A 20,637-nucleotide genomic window follows, 5' to 3' on the forward strand; every position below is an offset into this window, starting at 1 on the left:
GCGCCGAAGCCAAACTGCTTCCGGGGGGCGGGAGGAAGGGAGGGGGTACAACCGGTGTCCCGCCCACCCCGGCCTTAAAGGGCCCGCGCTGCGGGTGCGCGGGGCCCACGCACGCTCCAACGGCCTCGCGGACCCCAAGGGGCACCCTCACCCGGGGGTCGCGGCCCCAGGGGTGGGTTGGCTGCGGCAGAGGCCCTGCGGAGGGATTAGTGGCAGACCGGAGGAGGTGTTGGCAGAGCGGTTCCATGGTGTAATGGTTAGCACTCTGGACTCTGAATCCAGCGATCCGAGTTCAAATCTCGGTGGAACCTAATCGTTTTCGTTCGTCTTGGTTTTGGGTTCCTCTGCCCGAATTACGGCCGGACACACTCCCTCGCTCCCCGGGCTCCTGCCACCACAGGTACAAAGATCGCACCTCGCCTCCCCTTTTGCTTGGCTCCCAGCAGCCCTATCCCCAGCCACACCATGGGTGCCCTTCCGCCTGCACAGGTGGGTGGTGGTTCCATCCAGCTGCCCATAGCTGCGGTGGAGCTTGGGGCAGGTTGGGGGGAAGCCTCCCAGTCGGACAGACCCATCCTGGGAACCGGGCTGAGGGAGTGCGCGAAGCCCGCGGAGCTCGTGGTGGAGGTGTCGGAGATGCCACTGGGCAATTTTCACAATGAGAACAATCAGCCTTCGGAATAATCTGCCCAGGTAAGTGGTGGCTTCCGCAACGATGGATGCTTTTAAGGTTTGGCTGGACATCCAGTCTAGGTCATGCTTTGCCTAGCAAAATGGACCAGATGATCCTTGCGATCACTTCCAACCTGGGATTCTTCCATCTCATAAGGTGCAAAGAGGCTACAAGTGCAGGGCCCCTCCCCGCCATCACGCTGCTGCCACCCCCATTCTCCCTTCCCCAAAGGCAGTTCCCCTCATCTCTCCCTGTGCTGTGGGAGACACCAGCTTTGTCATTAGCTTCCCTTGGCACAGGCTTGAGACCTAAATAGAAGAGGATAAAAATAGTGCTTGTGTCCAGATGATTAAACCAAAGCCCATAAAACGGCTCTTTTTCCACCAGCTTGCCGTTAGCAGCAGCAGTACGTCCACCATCTCTGCAGTCAGTGCCTGTTTTATCATTCCTGTGCATGGAAAGTAACCCCCGAGCACCAGCAGCAGCACTGTGCATCAGTTACCATCTGCCAGAGCGATAACAGGCTATAATGTGATCCTCTGCACTTAGAAATACATAGTTCACGCTGCCTCAGAGCTTCTGAGCAGGGAAAACCAAGCACTAGAAGACATGGGATGTCACAGTGTGTTATAGCACAGGAGCAGTGTTGCCAGGAGCATAGAGGTGAGGTTGGAGCACCAGGGTCTAGGCTCATGTCCTGCCACCAGCCTCTGGTGTGCCCAGGCAGATTGTGCACCTCCAGCTTCTCGCAGGTGCACAAAACCCACTGACCATTCATGGCTTCACATCCCCAGGACCCTGTTCCGTGTGTCCCATGGGAATAACTGCATATGCCAGTTCCCTAGGGTCGTTGCAAGGCCAGACTTTGCAGGAGCAGAAACCTCCTAGCGTAGCAGCAAGATGTGTAGGAGCCTGCGTCGTCTTTGGGTTCATCCTTTTTATCCCCAAATGAGCCCAGAGCACCCAAAATCTTGAGTCTGAAAATGCTCGTCCTGCTCCTGCTCCCCTTCTCAATCCTTCTGCGTTGAGTAGGGCATTAAAATTGATAATAGACATTGTATGTGTAGAGGCTGGGGTGTGTTTGTAACTCTGTAGTTAAGGTGTCCATCTCGCACCCCATTTCCAGTTCTCCACTGAGCTTTGTTATTAAAAAGCTATTAATTTTCACTTGATGTTTCCAAGGCCTGGTTTCATCCTCCAGAATTGCTGTTGGTGCTAAAAAATACTAAAATAACCCAGGCAAAGTATTTCTGGTTATTCTTCTGTAAGAGCTGTTCACCCCTTTTGTGGGCTGGATTTTTTTTGTGAGTTTGAAAACCCCCATTATTCCTATTTTTCATATGTGTGTTACTTCCTCTTGCACCAAATTGTTCTTCATCTGGAACTGGCTTATCCTGCACAAGACTTTAGGGCATGAAGTGAGGACAGAGGCTTTTCTGGCTGAGCTAAAGATCATAGTCCCTGCATTGCTGTACCATTAACACTTGTTGGACTTAAGACATGACAAAGCAGAGACATTTTTACCAAGCATGCATCCTAACAAAATAGTTCTGCAGATTGGCACACAGACGAGCAGCAGCAGCAGCAGGGGTTATTTCTAGCTAAGCCTGTTTGAACACATTTGATTGTTTATAATCAGGTTCTTCATGGTGAAAACTGAAATGGCAGAAAGAGTTTTGTATCTAAACAAGAATCAGCAGGCAGCAGGACATGCGGTTAGTGTTGGAGTAGCAGGGAGCTTATAACAGGCTTCCAATACATAAAGGGCCTAAAAGAAATCTGAAGAGGGGCTTTTTACAAGGGCCTGTAGGGACAGGCCAACGGGGAATGGCTTTAACCTGCCAGAGGGGAGACTGAGCTGAGCTCTTAGGCAGAAGCTCTTCCCTGTGAGGGTGCTGAGGCACTGGCACGGGGTGCCCGGAGAAGCTGTGGCTGCCCCATCCCTGGCAGTGCTCAAGGCCAGGCTGGACACAGGGGCTTGGAGCAAGCTGCTCCAGTGGAAGGGGTCCCTGCTCGTGGCAGGGGTTGGAGCTGGACGACCTTTAAGGTCCTTTCCAACCTAAACCACTCTGTGATTCTATAAAATTAAAGTTTTATGTTCTGTTCAGTCCTGGGTTAATTTTGCTCCTGTTCTAGCAAGCCCCAGATGAGAATATACAAACCATCAGGAAATGTCACTGTCAGCACAGACTGATTTTTGGCAGCTCTGCTCTTTCTTTGTGTCCTCTCCTGGATAGTGCTGCTGTGATTATGGGATGGCCTGGGACACCTGCCATGTGTATGAAACATGACCAAAAAGCAGAGGTCAGGCCTGAAATAACAGAGGGCTGTGTGCTCTTCGACTGGCAGCTTTTAATGTGAGAACCATCATTCAGCACTGGCATTTCTGCTGCATTAATTGCCATTAGTGTCATCCTTGCAGGAACACTAAATTCATTGCAAACCTTGAATTAGCGCTCTCTTGTAATTCCTCAGTTTGTAGTTAGACAGCCATTCATGGAGGCAGCACATTCCAAGCAACTGGAGCAGAGAGAAGGAATGATACTCAGCTGGTCCTTGGATGTTCAATTTAGTGAAGAAAAGAAGCAGAGGTCACACTCATAACTGCATATTTATGGGTCTGTTCTGGAAATTCATAGAGCAGCTGCCAAGAAGGTCCCAGTTTCTGCCTCAGCAGCACCATTAGTGTGCAGATGTGTGTCAGGGCTATCAGCTCCGCGCTGCTCAGCCCCAGGGGCTGTGCATCAGGCTCCCCCTGTGCCTAATTCTCACTTTATTCTCCCCTTTCTCTCCTGCCACCAACTTCTGAGACCCCAAGGAAATCCCAGCCTAATAAAGGGGGAAATGTGCCACCCTCCTTGATGGCTGTAGCATTCCCACAACAAGGTCAAGGTCTCTTTCCAGAATACACCAGTGGTATTTGACACGGAAATAGAAGCATGTAAACCAGGGATGGGCAGTATTTGCTGCTGGCCCCTGCTTTTCTGGCTCTGAAATCCCTGTTCACCCTTTGCAAAGCCCATCACCTTTCGAAACTCAGTGAAAGATTAGGAATTGGCAATCACAATAACTCAAAATTGTCCTTGAGTGGCTGTTGACCCAAATTCCTGTTTCCCAGATGAAAGGAGCCACTGGCTTCTCTGGGGGCAGACGGCAGAAAGGACAAATGTGAAGCCCCAGAACCTACTTTATCAGAGGAGAAATATATCCTCGGGGGGAAATCCAATCAATACTTTGCAATTTTCTAACAACCCATGAATCATTGCAATTATGCAGAGATAATTCAAGCTTTCCAATCCAGCTGCTAAATTGGAGAAAAGCATAGCACTCGCTACCCCCAGTTTGACATGTCACTCAGAAGAAAAACCCCTTCAAGTATAAAATCCATCCACTGATATAAAAAAAGCGCAAACCCTGGACCAAATTAAAGGGCCTATGATGTACAGGGAGTCTTTCTTTTCAGGTAATTCCAGCCAGAGGCAGGAGTAATGCAAATGCACAGAGTTGATAGGAATTTTTCTATTGATAACTCACTTGGATTCCAGCATTCACCGTATTATTTTCCTACAGCTCTAAAAAGAAAAGAATATATAAGAAGGAATGGACCCAATTAAGCTTATTTTCTCTATCAGCCTTTTCTTTCCTAACCCTGGAGTTGGAATCAAAAAGGACCTGGCTCTGAATGGGGACCTATCCAAAACCAAATCTCATCCCAGTTTTTCTGTTCTCTAGGGATCTCTGCAGCACTGAAGGAAGAGTGGGAAGGGAGCAGCTCCAGCAAAATTAACTATCCTCTGGAGACATTTTTTCTCTAGGACAATATTATGGTCAGCAGAAAGGAAGGAAAGTTTTAAGCAAGCTTTGGGAACAGGAATCAAATATAACAGACTTGATGACTTGGTGATTCTTGCAATGACTGTCAAAATGAAGTCATCAGTTTCCTGCATCCATTTTGGACTCAACACACATCTCCTTGTCTGCGTCTGCTGCCTCCAGAGACATATTAGCAAGATAATACTGGCAGCTCTGGGATAAGTGCTGGCCAAGATATATGATTTCTGAGACACGGCTCAGAATCTTCTTCTCTTACCACACCCTGACACAGGGCTTTATTTCCAGTCTAGGGTCAAAATCTGCTTGATGTTGGTATCACTACCAGACAAATACAATGTCAACAACAGCAGTGCAAGCATCGCTCATCCCATCATATTCTAATTTGAATCCAGAAGATCAGCCCTGGGGAATGAAGAAGGCAGTTTTAATTCTGAGGCCAATTCATTCATTTCTCAGATATCCAGCGGAGGGGCTGGCTGTGCTCAGCATGGGGATGCTTGATGTGAAGCTGTACAGTCCTCCAGGGAGTCAGGCTGAGACTATAAAACTTTGCTCATTAAGATCATTAAAGAGCTGTCAGATGGAACAACTGGAATGGCTTTGATCTGGCAGAATACCCTTCGTCCTGTTCCCAGACACTGGGAACCATCCAGTTCCCCAGAATTATTTGTTTTCAAGTCATTCAAACAATACTCATTGTTTTTTCATAGGGTGCAATAAGTCCTTCAGGCAAACTGGAGGCTGCACCAGCTATAAAAAGATTAATTTATTAAATAGAAACCCTGATATTTCAATGATTCCTCTATAAATATATTCATCGTTGGTTCTGCCAACAAAATAACAAAATGTTGCTCATAATCCTAAAGATATTCCCTATTAATCCACTAGGTGTCCTACTGTTTTCAAGCAATTCGACTCGGGGTTGGTTTGGGCTTTTTCCCTAGTTTTGCCAGCGAGGAATTAGTGTGAATCTTTGCTGGAATTAGGTCTGGGTTTGCAGGTTGAAGAAACATGTATGTATGGCTTGTGTGACGCAGCAGGACATCTGGCTCACAGTGGCAGTTCTTTTGGCAAATGCCACTAATCTTTCCCACAGAAACCAACTCAAGGTTAGAGGCAGGAAGAGAAAAAAGAAAAGAATCTGCCTTCCTCTCTTGGGAATGCTAAACAAGATCTATCAGAGCCAAATCCTCTTCTCAGTCAAACTTGAACATCTATTTATAGGACTGCTAAAGTGAGCCCAATGCTGACCTCAAAGGTGGTGGCAACACACGTTAACCTTCATCACAGCCACGCTGCACAGGCTGCAGTTTTGACATTCCTGGTCACTGTTCCAGTTCCTAATGGGGTTCTGCTGCTTGCCAGCTCTCGCGCCTGTTTGCAAAGGCCAGCACAGCACCCGCTCACGAGGTGTCCTGTCGTTCTCAACACAGAGGACGTGTCAAATACATGCTAAGAAAAGCAGGCTGAGAAATAGCCAAAGGATAATTTTGACATCCCAGAAAATATCTAGGGTGGAGTGTGGCCATTGGGAAGTGGCCAGCTGCTTGGCTGTTCCTTCATTATGCAACCCAGAGCACACACATCGTATCGAGTTGTGCTATTTGGGACATCCCTCAACTGCCTTGGGATTTGTTCCTTGTGCTCAGTCCGAGCACAGCAGCCTGGAATTCTCTGAAGCAGTCATCTCCTGGGTGTCTAAAAAGTATCTTTCGGTATTCCAGTATCTCTCAGTGCTCCAAAATGAGTCATGCATCAGTGAGAGGTGACTACAGGGTGATTTTTATGGTCTTGTCACTGAAGCACAAATCACATCCTGTATAAACCCTATAGCCTTTTGTTGCATTTGCAAACCCCTCCCGTTCACTCTAGCTTCGCAGTGGTGCTATATCTTGAGATTATGTGAGGCAAATGAGGAGAAAATCAGGGTTGTTTTCTATTTAAAAAATGCCAGAGGCAAAGATGCTCTCAAACAGCGAGGTTATCTCCTTTCTCAGGAGGTGCTTCATGGCCAGAAGTACTGCCCACAGCTATTGGCTGGGCAAATGGGCACTGGGCAAGGTGTCAGCACCAGTTTAATCTAAAGCTGTAAGGGGAAATCAGAGGGGGAACAAGAGCCTCCTGTCCTTGGCCCACCAGGATTCTTTGCCATCAGGCATTGTGCATCACAGGAAGAGCCTAGCATCTGTCCTGTGCCATGTGTTACTGCACTGCCTCTAGTTCTTGTGTTGAAGGTATGACAGTCATTTTCCTGACAACCTGCAAGAAGAAAAGATACTTCCATATTCTGACTGTATGTATATATAGCTACCTGCTGTAGTACCATCCATATGCAGTATGCACCATCTGCTGTGAAAGAGTTTAACCTGGTCCAGCGCATGTGTCTGCTGTTGCACATAACAAATACCTCAAGCCTTGCCATGATTCAGTGCATTGTGCATGGGAGCCATCTGGTCCTGTAGCTGAAGAAGCAAACTGAAAATTTGGTAAAAGCACAAACAGTCACAATGAGAGAGACTGGAAAGATGTGTTGATATTCCAAGCAGGAGTCTCCTTCCGTGGGGGATAATCTCATCACCCATTGCCTCTTTCCTCCTCTTTTCTCTGGAAAGCTGCTGTCAGAGAGGCTGCACTGTCAGCTCTGTGAGTGAGCACACCTCTGGGTTGTTAAAAATGTGTTTTGTGGGCTTGAGCAAACCCTCTGGGACAAGATTTTTCTCAGTAGCCAGCCGTGCAGTGAGCAAGATGCGCAAGATGTTTGGAACACAGCACACTTTATGGAGCTTGGATTGATCAAGAACTCCAGCAGGTTTAAAAGACATTCTCAGTTATGATTAGTCAGTCACAAATAGAATCATAGAACAGAATCATAGAATAGTTTGGGTTGGAAGGGACCTTCAAAGGTCATATTGTCTCACCATTGCGTGTGTATACTGGAATGTATAAAAAACTGCATACAACTCCAAAGCATAAAACACAGAATTTATGGGCAAAATTATCTTCTCAGTCACACTTATATAACTCCGGAGTAGTGTCTTCATCTTTCTCACTGTTATCTGAAACCCATTTTCATTTCATTGTGTCAGACCGAAAAGATCTACCATATAAGGATAAATCCGCTTCGATTTCATCACAACTGTTGTAATTTCCTAGGCAAACTTACAATCTCAGAGGAAGTACGTAAAGATGCATTTACAGTACATGGGCCTTAGTACTCTAAGAAATATGCTGCCATCAGTTGTTCTCTGTTAGTAATTTTCTATGCAAATACAAATAGTATGTAAGTGGAGAACTGCTCAACTACATGGAGCAGAGATTTTCTCCACATACACAAGCAGTGAACCTGCACTTCATGGCTAAGCTTGTTTTTAAAACATCGTGTTCAACAGCTCTTTCTTTAAACAACGAAATAGTTTGCTCTAAATTGTTTGATATTTAGTTTGTGTAACTTGTTCTGTGGCTGTCCTTGCTATAGAAATGCTGTTATGCTACAAGAAGATAGATTGCCTGGACTGGAAGCCCCAGCCCTGATTCAGGGAAGCACATGGTTTCCTTACAATGATTATAATTACTATTCAGTATATAGTGCAATTGTTTTTGGTGTTTAAAAGAGAACAAAACAAAACAAAACAAGACAAAGCAGTTTTGGAAAGGAAAACAGAACATTAGAAAAAAAATAATTGTGAAATAGGAAGTGGTTGACCTTCAGGAGATAACTCCATCTGCAGTGTCTGTTATCCAGCATTTTCTAGCTCAGAAAACAGAAAGGAAAAAAAACATTAAATACCCCAATACTCCTCTAGAAAATGCAGCACCTCCTTTTCTGTAGGTATAACATTTTCCATCTCCTGTTCAACAGCTGCTTGTGTCAAAGGCCAAGCGAGCAGTACATGGAATGCAGAGCCTGAAGTTTTTCAGCGGTTGCTGACGGCAAAACCATCTAAAGCTGTAGCAGATGTTCTTTTGCTTCCTGTCTGCTTATCAGCCCTGCAAAGACACTTCATTTTTGTACTTGTTATGCCAAGTGTAACTATGGAGATCTAATACAAGCTGTACAACAGCGATACGGTGGATAGTTCTTTACATATTCGGTTATGAATGATCAAGCAAAATATTATGGTTTCTAAGAACTCCCTTAAATTTTTCCATATGTACATTAGTCATTCCCCTTGCACAACCAGAACACGACAGTGCTCAAAATCATGTAAGAAATACTACATTACTGCAGCTCTCTACAGATCAAGTGTCATTAGTAAATTGTTGGACCTTCCATAGGATCCTTTCCAGATTGACCTGCCTTTTGGACTGGGACTGTTGCTGGAGAGGAGTTCATGCAATGCTTTCATGCTACAGCAACTGAACAAGAGTTACATGCTGTGCTTGATGTTAGCAGTAGTCTTTAGTTTAAAAAACATTTAAGAAGTGAATTAGCATATCTTGGGTTGCATTTCTGTGGTGAAATTCTTCACCAACTTCAGTCCACATCCCTTTGGATAATAGGCAGAGTGAAGATGTTAGTTTGGCCTCAACGTGTTTGCATTTTGCATGTTGTTTCTAGTACACCATGAAATAAGGAGTGGTACATCCCAACTAACTGTATTCCTCCAAGGACGTGAGTATGCTACAGGAGAGCGTTCTTAACTGCTAATTTAAAATTCGCTTCCACTACATATTTTTTGTTGCACTTCAGCTCTTTTAATTCATGTATATTCACTATGAGCTCCTATAAAATATAAATTTAATATGAATGACTATATGCAAGTGTTAAAACAGCATTCAAACTATTCCAGGGCTTTGAGCTACTTTAATGAGACTGAATTTTACATTGATGCATTTAAGTTGACATGCAAGACCCAGGGTAATGAAGTGTATTCCTCAATAAAGAGTTCTTTTTCCTCCATGAAACAGCAGAAATAAAGGAATTTACATAAATCCTAGCATGGAGGTTTTGCTACAAGTTTTTAACAGTGACAGAAAAGAATGGGTTTGGAATGGTTCCTCTGCCCATGTTGAAACAGGAAACCAAAAGTGATAACTTTGGCCTGTCACTGGTAGGCATGGTTATAGATATTCCTATGGGAAACAAAAGGTTTCAGAGTGACAGTGGCTCTGCTGGCGTTTGCCACATTTCATATAATGCTATCAAGGAAGAAGAGCTCTAGACAACCATTACTGCCACTTTTAAATTGTTGATAGCATTACAAATCTGTATTGATCTGGAAAATGCAAATAGAGGACACAGAGATTCCTTGGGCAGTCCTTCCCTGGGTGGTAATCTGTTGTATTACAGTGTTAAGTCCCATGTCCTCAAAGGAAATGAAGCACTTTGGGATTGTTCGTTCCAGGGGAAGTAGACATGGATATTCTTTTGAGTAAATGAGCTTCCATATGAGAGTTCTAGACCTAAAATTAAGTCACCTTCCTTTCTCCAAAGGCAGGCAATGACAAAGCAATACATGAAGCAAAAGAGAAAAGTTGCTGGAAATGAAGATGTGAGGGACTTTATGCAAAGGGCAGATTTGCATCTGATTTATCACATGGGTCTGATGAATGTAGTGATGGAAATCACCTGAAGCATCTGGGAAAACACCACAAGAAGTATGAAGCTGAATGAGGAAAAAGCAGAACCCAGGGATTAAATTCATATGAGCTGGGAATGTGGAAGAGGTAAGCACAGTTCTGTGGGTGATTTCCTGGAAGGGATATAGTAAATATGTTTTAAAAGCAACACACTGGTACTATGACTGGATAAGGGATTTTTCAGCTGAAGTGTTTGCAAATAGAGGTCAGTATTTAGACTTAGACTGTAAGGGGTAGCACAGTAGGAAGCAGGATGGATGAGATGTCTTAACAGGGCTTCATTGTAGTCAAATTAATTCAGTTGAAATAATTCTCTTTTAAATTGACTCTACTCTGCACACTTGACATTTTGGAAAAGCTGCCTTTGCCTGGCCTGCTGGTAAATGCTTTTGCATCTGTTTTCCATTGTTTCCTTCTTGAAAAAAATCCTTGTCACTAACAGGAACCATCAGCAGCATAGAACAAATTGACTTGCCAAGGACATTTCCTCCAGTCCCGTTATTTACCCTGGAAGTATTCTTTTTTGTATTGAGTCAGACTGTGATTTTTTAAAATTGCTGTTTATTAAGAGAGTTTTGTGCTGTCCTTATGGGTCAAATTCAGACTTGGTTACTCGATCTGACCTATATTCACGGTGACTCACTGGTGAGATTTAACGTTGTGAATTTGTTTTGCCTCTGTTTCTCAGCAGTTGCTCAAGTTTTGAACAGGTACTATCCTAATTGTATTGAGAGATGAGTATAAAAAGACCAGTATTTGTAGTAGTGTAAGGGGACATTCCGAAGCAGTTACAGAAGCAAATAATTTCAGATAATTAGGAGAAGAGTTGGGCAGTGATACAGATTTAAAAACTACCCGAGATAAAATAACAGATACTAAAAATATGCTGAGATGAAACCCTCATGACTCAGTACTTGAGCCAACCTCCATTCTCTAGGAATTACTAAGAAAGTCATCCAAACATAGCAGATTGAGGTGTATCACCTTACTCTGGTGAGCTGACACGCTTCAAAGAAGTATTTTACCCTGCCAAAGGAGAGGCACGGGTCTGACTGAACAGGGCAATCACAGTATTTAGTTGAATATGTTCTGTAGCTTTTGTAAAACTGGTGGGTTTATTTCTACTTAGAAGATTTCTAATAATGAATGTTCTGGATCTTCAATGGCAAAAGCACTGTCAGAAAGGCCTGAGATGCATTCTTTTTGTCAGTACCTGTGACTCTAGCTAATAGCTGAGGAGTGATGAATCCAGCTTGCAATTAGAAATGTGAAGTGGTATTTCTTTCTTCTTTTTCTTTTCTGCATTTCTGTTTTCTGACTAGATGCAGAATTTTGGAAGTACTGAAAGTCCTGAAAGCATAGAAAGTGTTCTGAAAGAAGGAAGTATTCTGAAATGCATTTTGAAATGCTGCCGTTTCAGAGAAAAGCTGTGTTACAAGAACGTCAGCTATAATCTGGGTCACATTTTCAGTGCAGATGTGGCAAACGCATTTTCTTGGAATCCCTCCGTGACAGTTAATGAGAAGAGTGACCCAGTGTTTTCTCACCTTACAAAATAACTGTTCTGTTTCAGTGATGTCATGTGGATGAAGCACTGCTTCTGTTTCCAAAGTGGTGTTCTGTTTAAGCTTGCTCAGGAGCAGAGATTTTCCTCTCAGAAGAGTTTCAAGCAGGGAGCAAATCTCTTTTGTACATCTTGACTGATCTCAATCTGGCTTGTCAGTTTTCTGAATTCTAATGATCTGGGTTTATTTCCAGATAATAACTATTTATGTTAATGAGATGCCTTATAAATAAATATGGAAATTATTCCATAATAGTAATTACAGGCTTTATGGTTCAATTAATTAATATATTAAAGGCAAATGGTGATGTGGATTGTCTTTGAGTTTATTAATTTTGTTATCTTGGTGGTTTGTTTGATTTTAACCTGACTTACATATGTTGGACAGTGTTTCCTGAACTAAAGCAAGCTATGTTATATGTCCGGATACATAAAAGGACAACGAAGGACAATAAAAATCAAAATGCATCATACAGTGGTAGTAGTAAATGGAAACACAGTTTTTTGTCTAAGAATCAAATAAATTAGTTTTACTTGGAGAATCTCAGTTTAAGTGTTAGCCATTTACTCAAAAATGAGGTAGTTTTAAGTTAATTATAATGCTTTGCACTTCTGTAGCTGCTTCTCTTGAGAATCTCAATAGTGTTCTACAAACATTAATTAAGCCTGGTAGTACTCCTGAGAAGTGATTAACTGATATACTTCACTTAACACATCAAGATATAAGTGATCTCTAGAATAAAATACAAAAACTTTAAACAGCAGGACTAGGCAAGAGTTTAGAGCCTGAAGTATCTTAGGCAGACCAAACTGTGGGGAATGTTTAGATACATGAAATGCAGTTACTCGTCCTAGGCATGAATTGAAGACAAGTGCAAACAATAAGGAACTGAGCTCTCTAGTGAAGGAAGGTGGGTTTGTATCTGATGTGAGAGCAGATACCCACAGCACCACAGTATCACATGGTGTGACTCTCTGTGATAGATTGGACTGCGTCAGAGAAAAAACTGCTGTTTGCAGAAATCACCTCCAGATGGGCCAAAGAGCATGAGTCCAAATCAGACCTTTAAAGTTGATGCGTAAACAGCAGCAACAGCAGCTACTTCCTTACTCTAACCCCTGAGGCTACAAGGGCTGCCGAAAATAGCAACAAAACAGTAGTATCAGTGTGTATATTTACAGCCTGAGACTGTTATTTTTGCTGGCGAATCTGCATGCATAATTTCCTTCCTGGTATTACTCCCCAAAGAGAAGCTTTTGTTATCTTGCTTTACTGATGAGAGCAATACTTAAAACAGGTTAATGCTGGAACACATAAAAGTTGGTTTTGGTACATGAGTTAGGACTTGGACCATCCTCAAGCACCCCTTCTGCTGTCCCATTCTCAAATATTTGTTTCAGAGCTTTCAGTGTCTATGGGAAGAGACACTCGAGAAATATGCTCCACCTGAACATCCTTATTTGCCTACTAACAACAGGAGGAGAAGTTTGGCATCACTTGCTTGATACTCCTACCTGCAGCAACACAGCAAAGCCCATTTTCTTGCTGGTTAATACCAATGGCCATCTACTGGGTCTCTGCTCATTCGATATTTGATGGCTGCTGCAATACCTTGTGCATAGTTCTAGTGTGTGCTGAGGGAAACTTTGTGATGCACACTCTAAATTCTCAGATGCACACTCCGAAATCCTGAGGAAGCAAATCAATGCTGAAAACTGAAATGATAATGTGCTTGCATCAGATTTTTATTTATGGAAATGACTTGGAAACATTTTGGTCTTCTCTTTGGATACATTTTATTTCCTTTTTGTTTCCCAGCATTTTTGTGCTTTTGGGACTACAAACTCTCACATAAATATTGGCAATAAATCCTTGCTGAGAAAGTCTACCTGCTGGAGAAAAATCTGCTCATTTTATCCACAGGGAATGCCTAGAAACTGCAATTAGACTTTATCCTCACTCATATACAATAACATTCTTTATTTGCATTTCATGAATTGGAATTCAGGACGGCATATATGACTCTGACACCTAATGAACACCCCCTGCAGTGCTTCTGCTGAGTTCAGAGGCCTTTGGATCAGGCCCTGTGTTCACTTCATTTTCCCATATTTTTAGCTGCTTCAGTAAGTTCTTTATCTAAATAAGGGTCTGAAAACTCTTTCTTTTCTTTCATACATGAATGATATTCTATTCCTTTTTTTATAATTTATAATCAGTAGTTATCCTGGAGTGCAAAAAGCTTTTCAGAAATACTATACTTGAAGCAGTAAAGTGAAGGGTAACTGCACTGTTGTACTGCTGCATCATAATACTGCCTTTATTATTTCATAATCTGTTCTAGAATTTAATCATTCCAAGCAGGGACAGTCTCTTTATGTCAAAAGGGATAAGTTCCAGATTTTCAAATATGCATATATAAAAATCCCACAAAGATGTTGCCTCACTTCCAGTGTGATTCCAGCTTGCCAAAGGCTCCATTTCATTGCACAACCCTCCAAATGCAGATCCATTACTGCACTGTAAAGTGGGTTACTGGACGGGGTAAAGCAATTCATCCTCTGAAACGCAGTGTGTTGTTTTGCCAGTTACATGGTTTATAATTATCCATTATCATTATAGTTATTTTTACCAAGGTTACAGATACGCTGTGCCTGTTTCAAAGGTGTTCCGATGGGCTCCTTTGGAGACTTGTTCTTCCCCCCTGGAGTTGTAAATGAGCAGCGCACATGGCACAGCCAAGTTCAAAAGGAATAAAACTGGTAGGAAAGTGAAGAGATTAAGCTCCAAATTGCATACTTAAGAAGCTAAAATAGTTTTGCCTATGGAAGCCAGTCTTTGCCAGGAAATACTATGAACAATGACAGCTGCTTTTTTTTCCCCTTCAGCACTGCCGAAGCCTCATGAATTATAAGTAGTTGAATCTCACAATCCTGGGACAAAGTCTGTTAAAGCCATGTCCTGGGACGAGGAAATTCTCCATTCCATTCCTGTCTTTGTCACTGACCATCTGCCACTTGTCCTCTGCCTTGCTTGAGTTTACCCATGCATAAAATGCACTTAAAGTAAGCTAAACCATACTTTGAAAATTACTTCAGTGCCACAAGCTAGAAATTTAGGGTTGCAACATGGAAATAAAAGGTTCTGTGGCTGAAAGTCTGTAGAAACCTTTTGCGTTTCCTTGCCCACACTCCTGGGGAGGCTAAATCTGGCTGACAGTGCTCCACCCTGCACTCCAGAGGCAGCAGGATACCACATTAAGCATGCTTGCTGCCTGCCCACCTGCAGAACCATGCAGTTGTTAATTTGTTTAATTAACCTACTATGCACAACAAGAATCTGATTCAAAGCTAACCAGAATTAATAGGAAGATGTCTATTGACCTCACTGATCTTGGGGTGGATCTCCACATGCGTGTAAAGACCACTGCCTACAGATCCCTAAAGTCTTCCCGATGGGAAGGGCTTTGTTTGACACATAGACAGATTTCTGTGCAATGAGCCTGCAGGAACTGGGCACACAGGAAATCTGTCTCTGCGTGTAGAGAGGCTATTCACCAATGCTGCTTTTTATTCAGAAATAAATACAGCACTAGAGTCATTTTTCATAGACCCTTTGCATGTGGCTTTAGACAAGCCTTAACATGGAAAATTGATGACAAGCTATGCAGAAAAGCTTTGTGGCTAGGCCTGAGCTAGGAAAGGTGACTTGATAAAGGTAGTGACAAGCTAATAATGAAATGGAACACTGCAATTAAATGTGCTGGTGGGGAAGAAAGTGTGCCACAGCCGAGAGAGAGTGAGCAGCAGGTAGGTCACGGAGAGAAAGCAGAAAAGGCTTGATGGAACAGGGTGAGAAGGAGGGGGAGACATAAGAACAAGAAAGACAGGACAGAGATAAGCACTGTGTCAGCTGTGCTGGTAGGACTGGACAGAAACTTCTTGGTTTGGAGTTTGTATCAGGCCTTGCGTGGTGAGACACGCGTCCCTGACTGCAATTTGTTGACATTGATGCAATATGTAATTAGATGCAGATAAGTCCTAGAAGGACAGAAATTGTGGAGGGAAATAAACAGGCCAGGCTATAAATTAACAGCAAATCAAAGACGTCTACGTAGAGTTTTACCTATGACACGAGCTGAGAAGTATGAAAACTGCCACAGCATGGTTAAGAATTATGTTTCTCTAAAATGAAAGTTTCCATTAGAAATAGTCAATAATATTTTAATGTCCATAACCATAAACTCTCTGAGGTGAGCTATTCATACATCAGTGTAGTGATTTTGCCTCGCTATGCAGGCAGCTGAAACAATACTCTTGGAAGTAGGAACAGACCCATTAATCTTGGATGTTAACACCGAAGCCTAAAAATTATGCCTACAAGAAAAACGAGCAAGGGCAGAGAACACAGAATAGTTTGCATATCAAAATTACTAACACAAGCCAGAAGAGGGACTTCACTATTGCTATTTACTTGAAAAACATTTCCAGGATTACAAAATACCAGAAACTGTCAAAGGATTTAGAAGTTTTTCCACCAGCACTAAATAATTCAAGGACTCACTACCGAATGCAGACCAGCTTGCTGCAAATAAATAGAGACGTTCTGGGTTCTTGATCTCTCACTTACCCACTGTGTATGTTGCGAGAGATGTCTTTATGGGTGCGGCTAGAAATGCGTTTTACTCAGAAACAGGAGGAATGGGCTGTGTTGTTCTTGTAGTCTCTGCCTGGGATAGGGGTTTGTCACATTCCTCAGTCAGTATGCTGCCTGTTGAGAAAAAAGAGACAGACTCAGCTCACAAATACCAAACCTGGCAGCGCAAAGCTGTGTCTGCATGTGCAGGCTTGCACATGGGTGCTTCTGCCTTTGCAGAGACTGGCTTGTGTCAGCCTCGGTTTCTTATACGGGGGGTAGGAGGAGCAGCATTTCTGCTATAAACTGTCATATTAATAAAAACATGTGGGGGAAAAGGTCTTATTTTAATCCCGGACTGGTTTGTGTTGGAAGGCACGTTAAAGCTCATCCAGCTCCAGCCCCTGCCACAGGCAGGGACCCCTTCCACTGGAGCAGCTTGCTCCAAGCCCCTGTGTCCAGCCTGGCCTTGAGCACTGCCAGGGATGGGGCAGCCACAGCTTCTCTGGGCACCCTGTGCCAGCGCCTCAGCACCCTCACAGGGAAGAGCTCCTGCCTAAGAGCTCATCCCAGTGTCTCCTGTTTCAGTTTAGAGCCATTTCCCCCCTGTCCTAGCACTACCTACCCTTGTAAAAAGTCCTTCTTTTTGCTTTTGTATTCTCCTAATAGGTCAGATTTGTCAGAGGGATGAGCTAAACCAATACAGCCGGTTTGAACACAAACATTTGCAGTCCAAATTCAGAACTTCGCATGAATGTTCTGTCATCGTGACAAGACACATGTAGACTCTAGAGCCAAACGTCCAGAACTGAGGGAAGCTTGGATCCAAAGCCAAAATTGTATGGTCAGAGCCTAAAGATCACTTCGAAAATAGGACCTTGGTACAGAATGCTGAACCAGGACAGCCGGTGCTGCATGTGGAAGCAGCAGAACTCATGCCGTCGTGCTCGGCAGCGTCTTGACACGCGGCGCTCATCTGAGGAGATTATTTTTGTCTCGGGTTCTTTTCTAGGTCTTTGATGCAACAACCCCGCGCGGGTTGCATCAAGCCTGCAGAAAATCCCTCGCTTTCTCTTCCCTTGTTTGCCAGACAGCCGGCACCACCTCCGGGTCCTGGCGACGGGGCCGCAGGTGAGCGAAACACGGGACTATTAGGGCCGGAGATTCATTTATGTTTAAATTAACCGTACGGGAGGTGTGTGTGGGGGGGTGTCGGAGTCGAGCCCGGTGTCCGCGCGTTGTTTTTTAGGCTGTGGTGAGCGGGTTCCACTGAGGGCTCCCGCTCTCCCCTCACGGGTCCCAGCCGCGGGCGCCCTGCCGCTCCCTGAGGGGGAAGGCGGGAAGCGGGGGCCGCCGTGCCAGAGGGGCCCCTCCGGAGCGGGCTGGGCGCCGCCGGGCAGCGCGCTGTGGGCGAGCCCGCCCCGGGGGCGCGGGCGGGGCAGAGCCGCGTCCCGCCGCCCAGCAGCAGGGCCCCGGCGGGCGCCGTGCCCGCCGCGATCACGAGCCGGTGCCCGCCCCCCGTGACAGCCAAGATGGCGGCGCGAGGAGGCGGTGCGGAGGGGAGGGGGGATCCCGCCTGAGACGCCCACACGGCGGGGAGGCGGCGGAGGCGAGTCGGGCGCCGCGAGGATGAGATAAGGGCGCGGGGACCGAGTGTGCTTCCCCCCCCCTTCACCCTCCCGCTCCTCGGCGCCGGGGATAGGAGGCGCCGGCGGCCGTTCCCCGTCCCCGGGGAGCGCGGCCCCCGCCTGAGGTGAGAGCCGCGGGGCGGCGGGGAGCCGGGCTGTCACCGCGGTGGGGCGGGCGGCGGGGGGTTCGCTGAGGAGATATCGCGGGGCGGGCGCTATCGCGAGCCTGGGCCGGCGGGGCAGGGGCGACCGTGCCCGCGGCGGGGCTGTCAGCGCCGGGCCGGGGGCTGCGGGGCGTGCAGGGCCGGCGGTAACTTTCCGCTGGGCCGCGGTGGGCGGTGGGGGAAAAGTTTCTCCGCTTGCCGGGAAGCCGCGGCCACGGCCGCCGCGGGGGAGCGCACCCCGGCCCGGGGAGGCAGGCGCTTCTCGGGGCGGGAGCTGCCCGCGCCTCGGCTGCGCTGTGCCGCTGACCTGCCATGTTACAAAGGCAGGGCCGGGGCGTGCGGCGGGCTCGGAGGGCTGCTCGGGGGGAAACGGGCCGAGCTGTGCCTGCCCCGGGTGAATAAACGGGCAGATTTCCGTGCATCGTGCGCTGCGTCAGCCGGGATTGCACAGGTAGCGCCCAGCCTTGTGCGTGTTTGCGCTGCGACTTTCCCTTCGGTTGCTGTGTACCTGGATTAATGCGGCGCGCCGGCCAAGACGGTGAAAAATAGCCCTGACATTTGTTCCGTCGTGATGTCTGCATGTAGCACGAGTTGCTGGCCAAGGAATGATAATATTTAATAACTTCTTAACCGTGGTTGTTATTCTGGAGTCATTTCAAACGTGCTGCGTTTAAAAATGTGCCGCCTCCAAGAATGTTGATATGCTAAAAATGACGTTTCAGCTTATCATAGAATCACAGAGTGGTTTGGGTTGGAAGGGACCTTAGAGATCATCCAGTTCCAACCCCCTGCCATGGGCAAGGAACTTGGGGCATGGCTCTGAAGTTTAACGTTTCTGAATTAACTGAGTGGAAGCGTGGTGTTCTGCACAGCTTTTTACTTCATTTCACAATTTTTTTTCTGGAACTGTTGCTCAACGAGAGGTTTCCGTAAAGAGTGTTACGTTACAGTACATAATCTTTCACTTTCTGAATGATTAAACACAAATATTTAATCTTGGCAAGTGTCTGTGGTGGTTTAGGGAAACTAATTGAGTTTAGCCAAGGAAGGTCGAGGGGGAGTGAATGGATTACTTCTGGTTTGCGTGTTTAGCATACAAGTCTTACTTTGTGAGTCTCCTGTTTCTCTTGTCCTTCTTTAAACAATCATATTTAGAGTCTTGGTGAAACTCTGACTTGCTTTTAGGTGATTGAGGGGTCTGCAAGTTCATTTAAAGTGAACATGAAAGTGGAACTGTGTCTCTGGTAAATGAAGTTTTCTAGGGGTAGTCATGACTTGGCATTGAAATTGTTTCATTATCAGAAAAAGAGCGTTAAGAGTTCTTGTGGTTAGCTTTTGGGGAAGGGGAAAATTGCATGGAGCCTGAAAGACAAATGGAAAAAGTTAAGTTTCTCTGTAGCATTGTGTGATACAAATGTTTTACTTGTTTTAGAAACATGAGGGTCCAGCTGGATGAGGTATTTTCTTCAAGTTTGTGAGCAGCTCCTGATCCTTCAGAACCGGCTTTGCTCAGTGTCCTCTTCTAAACAGTGAATTTCCTAGAAAGTAGCACAAAAAATAAGATCTGCTTGTGCAAGCGGTGCACCAGAAGGCGCTAGGACCAGCTTTTAAAATAAGGGCTACTTTGAAATGTTTTTCCACTGTTAAGGATGCTCATATGTTTGAGTTTTCATACTTTCAGTAGCAGTGTGGTTGCAGGTCTGCATTTCTGGTGAGCAGCTTGCTCTGTATGCTTTACTGGGATATAACACCACTATGGCCCTTAATGGTATTTCTGTATGCATTAATGGCAATATTGGCAATTTTGTAGCAATGTGGCCAGAGTTAATTATTAGTTAGTAAAAGCACAAATATTGACATAGCCTGGTGCATACTATAGGGCTCAGGTGAGCTTGGCTGATTCAGGTCAAGCATTGGGAACAGTGTAAATAACCTAGTCCTGTTTAAAATATGTGTTTGAAAGGGAAAGTAGCAAGGCAGGAGTAGAGCTGAGTTCGTGATCTGAAGAGAATGGGGGTGTCTTGGGAAGGTTCCTAACAAATACTAGTGTTCTGTGTAACTCTTCCAGAAGTATTGTGGGCACCACTGTTCAGTCTGGCAATTTTTAATCGGTAGGGTTTTGATTCCTGCTGTAGTGTGTGATAGCGAGAGGAAACTGTCTTGTGACTCTTCCATAGAGAAGATGGTATCTAGACTGAGCTGAATAATGGTAATGGGCTTTGTTAATCTTGAGGTTTAAAAACGAGAAAAAGAAATTTGCAGCATCACTTAAATAGTTGACATCCCTTTTCGGTTCCCATCCTACTTCCTAGCAACTGAGTTGGAGTTAATTTTGCAAGTCATAGTAGGTTGCAATGCTTTTTATAGCAGTGGCTGTAGAAACTGTTGTGCTCATGGAAAGGACATAGTACAACAGCTACTTAATAAAAACCTTTCTCAGTCTTAAATCTCTGCTGAAATGAAGACTTGTAGGGAGTCTTCTTTCCCTTCATTGTCCTTTAGTCAACTTTGACCTTAGTTTTTAAATATGGTGTCGGCATGACCAAAAGGTTGGAGGA

The 20,637-nt window shown here is 44.9% G+C and overlaps 1 protein-coding gene, 1 long non-coding RNA gene and 1 other non-coding gene across 7 annotated transcripts in view; all 3 read left to right on the forward strand.

The window, feature by feature from the left end:
• The first annotated feature begins 34 nt into the window (after window positions 1-34).
• On the forward strand, window positions 35-11,965 carry LOC136018888 (uncharacterized). Of its 2 annotated transcripts, XR_010614624.1 has the most exons (3): window positions 35-693; window positions 4,406-10,174; window positions 11,410-11,965. It is a non-coding gene; the product is annotated as an uncharacterized LOC136018888 (long non-coding RNA). The 2 variants fall into 2 exon arrangements; XR_010614623.1 differs by having other exon boundaries at window positions 4,406-11,965.
• On the forward strand, window positions 240-311 carry TRNAQ-CUG (transfer RNA glutamine (anticodon CUG)). Its single transcript has one exon. It is a non-coding gene; the product is annotated as a tRNA-Gln (tRNA).
• Window positions 11,966-17,827: 5,862 nt separating the features above from the next.
• The window catches only part of DENND4A (DENN domain containing 4A), a 52,953-nt gene continuing 50,143 nt past the window's right edge, over window positions 17,828-20,637 (forward strand). For all 4 annotated transcript variants that reach the window (XM_065688011.1, XM_065688010.1, XM_065688013.1 and 1 more), the window contains exon 1: window positions 17,828-18,040. The gene's annotated coding sequence lies outside the window, so the exon portion shown is untranslated. The remainder of the gene's footprint in view (window positions 18,041-20,637) is intronic.

This window comes from Lathamus discolor, chromosome 8, assembly GCF_037157495.1.
Source record: "Lathamus discolor isolate bLatDis1 chromosome 8, bLatDis1.hap1, whole genome shotgun sequence".
NCBI classification, from domain to species: domain Eukaryota; kingdom Metazoa; phylum Chordata; class Aves; order Psittaciformes; family Psittacidae; genus Lathamus; species Lathamus discolor.